Raw genomic sequence first — 3,609 nt, forward strand, 5'->3', positions numbered from 1 at the left:
CAAGGGGATGGAACCCGGAAGTCGGCAGCCGCCGAAGACACAGCGGGGATTGCGGACAAGGTAAGACCTGTACGCTGTATTCCCGAGTGTGGCTCGGGGTTACCGCTTTGTAGGCTTCATTAAATAGTCACGACTAGTACTAAGGAACTGTTTGTAGGGACTACCGAAAGGATTGATCTTGGGACACCCACTAATTGCCCGTCTCTTCTTGAACACTGGTCCTCAAGTGTCTTTGGCAAACAGCATTTAAATGGCTGACGGATGGTGCACTATTTTCCACAGGGCCGGTAAGTATTTTACAGCTTCTTTCACCATTTATGTTTACCTGAACATGACTGCCAGGATAGCTAGGGGTTGGGCATGGCCTTTAAGTACTCAACACATAGGGTACCAAAAGACTTAAGATGGCAGGGCCTGATCTGTCCATTTTTGGCTGGAATGGGTGAAAGTCTCATGCCTATCATGGATGGGCTTTCTATCCGTTGTTGGTGGCAAGGGGGGAATCAATAGGGCAGAATAGAAAACCTGACCCAATCACTATATTTTAAATTGAAAACAAAGCATTAGCTCCCACTCTCTCAGCAGCGTTAAACTACAAGAATTGCATGGTGGAACGACATTTGCTGAGTATTTGACCACTAAACGATCCTTCCCATTCAAAAGCACATAAACTAGCACCTGTCTTGACACATAATTTTAAGTATGGCAAGCACAGTTATTTATATCAGGGGAACAATATTTTATCAGCTGAAAATCAAACCAAGCCCATACCCGCACACCCAGTTTTCTGAATAGCATTTCTAAAGAGTTTGAGGGTCTATGTTCCTTTTTGCCTGGCAGGGCAGGCCACATCAGGCTGCAGTTCAATGCCTATGGACACTTCCAGAATGTCCTGCACAACCATTAGCGATTGTTTGCTCTAAGATAAGCTGCTGCTGGACTGTTGGTGTCTTGCGAATCTATGCTTTGCCATCCCTGCTCCATAGCTAAACAGGAACATTTGTGTAACCAGATCATTTCTGTTTATTGAAGAAGCTGTACCTGCAGATATTGAGATTGTCAGACTGTGAGGATTATTTACTTAAGGATTTGAGAATATTCACACAATAAATTGTGTGAATATTTACTTCAATTATCCAATTATGTGCAGATGAAATAAATATCTAGGATCTGCTATGCCCACCGGATAAAAAGGTGAGAAGCATGCAGGGAACAAAAGAGAAAGAGGAGGCAGGAGAGTCCTTCTTGTGTGGTATTGTAGTGAAAACACAAATCTGTGAATCTAATAGAGAGATAAAAGATGCAAAAAACTTACATCTGGGGAGGTTGCGGAGCTGATACTCTAAGGGTGGCCCTTCGGTTATGCTCATGGAACTTCAGAATGGTCAATTAGTATGAAAAGGAATACTGAAAAAACCCATGAGTAGCAGAGACACCGAATAGATGATAATGATCAGTCCAGGGAGGACATCAATTTCTTATTAAAATCTGAATTTAATTATCTGAATTTATGAGCATCCCTGCACGCTGCTGCGTTCGCTCTGCATATCAGCCTGCAAGCTAGTCTGTAGTCAAACCACTGGTCCGAAGAAGTGACAACTGGTCATGAAACACATTAAATTTTGATGTTTAACCACTTCAGTACAGATGTACATATATAAACTTCTGGAACTGAAGTGGTTAATACCAAAATCTGCAACAGCTGCAGCAGCTGTGATCTTACCGTAGTACCTTTTCTCTCAGCCACCACCCAGCTTTCACATACAAGTGCTCGGGCAGCCGTAGACTGTCCCCCACCTCCACCGCTTCTTCCGGCTCCCCCGAAAAGTGTCACTGGCTGCACTAGAAGGAGATCAGCACACTTAAGGTGCTCATACACTGTGCAAATTTCTGGCAGTTTTTGTCAGGGAACCAGGGGTGTCACCTCTTCTCGGGGCCGCCGGGTCTGGTGTAGTGCACGGGGGCTCCTTCGGCCTGGCAGAACTCCTGGTGCCAGGGGTGCAGGTGCGCATGCGTGAGATGTGCACTCGCATGGTACACGTGCACGGAGCGCGGGCGTAGCACGTCTGGGCCCATCAAGGCTGACAGGTGTGGGCCTTGCTGAGGGAGGTTCCCAGCACACACCTTTTCCCTCCCTCTCCTCCTGCCATTGGCTCCCGGACAGAGAAGCCTCCCGGTTGCCTGGACTGGACTTGACTACCTCTTTGGATTTGCCCTTTTGTATTTTTTCATAAACATAGCAATTTGATAAACTTCTGCACAAAGATAGTGCAACATACAAAATTAGATTCTTTTTTTATTCTACCGCACTTCTGCTTTTAAAAAAGATATAATTGTTTGGGGGCATTAAAACAGTTTTGTAGCCAAAAATTTAAGAATTCCTCTGTAAATCAAGTGGTTAAGAAATCAGCTTTTAAAAGAAAAATTACGCTGGCATGCTAGAATCAAAAGTCAGCTACAAGTACTGTAGCTGCTAACTTTTAATAAACACACTTACCAGCCCATGAAACCCAACACTGTCTTCTTCACACTTGAAGTCTTCGCAGCTTTATTTCTTACCTCACTGCCATCTTGGACTTATGAACTGACAGTCACTTTCTAACCACTCACAGTCAGCTGCACATTTACTAGATCACTACCTGCAGGGAGACTGTCCTGATGCCTCCTAGGATATGTGATGTGAATACCAGGAGACTGTGGGTTGAGGGCTAGGTCATCCTTGCCCAGACAAGGAACAAGGAAGTGGGACCAGCGAAAAAGATACTTGCTTCCCCAAAGAAAAACAAAAATCTGCAAGTTCCGCATTAATAAGAAATTGATGTTCTCTCTGAACTGATCAATATCACCTGGCACCTCTGCTACTCAACACATTTTTTTTTGGTACTGCTTTTCTTAGAAGAAAAAGGTAAACAGGCATTTTCTTTTTAAGTGATTGGACAATTTAAGTAAATCTTCACACAATTTATTGGTCATTTTCCTGGTCATTTTCTAGCTGTGGGATATATTTGCCAAAAAGCATAGGAAAGGGAATAACTGCTTGTCATTCACCTGACATTATACAACATGAAATCTCTGCAAATGATAACAAGTGCTTACTGATGCTTTTTCTTGGTTTAAAAGTCATTGCTGTTTGGAAGACTATAAAACCCCGGTCGTCATTTTTGGATCACCTTTTTACGCACTATTGGTCCAATTTCCCAATATAACGGCTAATAACTGTATGCAATAAATATTACATATGTAGCAGAGTATAGTCAATGCTCCTGTTTTTTCAAACACATTGATCTTGTTGGCAACCAAACATGAAAATCCAATGTAGGCTTTAAAAATTAAACATAGGATATAGAATATATACATATATAGAAGTGTAAAAAAAACAAAAACAAATCAAAGGAGGGACTTAATGTGGATTCTGGTTTTCTGACACACTACCGGAACTTTTTATGAATATACAGAACATCTTAATATTCATATATGTCGTATGCCTCTGATCTGTTTAGGTTTTATTGGTCATCCCATGTTTATTTGTTCTGTCTTTTGGTTATCAGGATGCATTATTTACTCCCAGGTCCATCATTTATGACACCCCACCCACTACCACCCCCCCCC

The 3,609-nt window shown here is 42.5% G+C and overlaps 1 protein-coding gene across 1 annotated transcript in view; it reads right to left on the bottom strand.

Annotated features, from left to right (window-relative positions):
* PLCE1 (phospholipase C epsilon 1) overlaps positions 1 to 3,609 on the bottom strand; it is a 197,364-nt gene that overhangs the window by 192,021 nt on the left and 1,734 nt on the right. The gene's annotated exons all lie outside the window — the stretch shown is intronic.

This window comes from Nanorana parkeri, unplaced genomic scaffold (assembly GCF_000935625.1).
Source record: "Nanorana parkeri isolate BGI_ZX_2015 unplaced genomic scaffold, ASM93562v1 scaffold590, whole genome shotgun sequence".
In the NCBI taxonomy this organism is placed as follows: Eukaryota; Metazoa; Chordata; class Amphibia; order Anura; family Dicroglossidae; genus Nanorana; species Nanorana parkeri.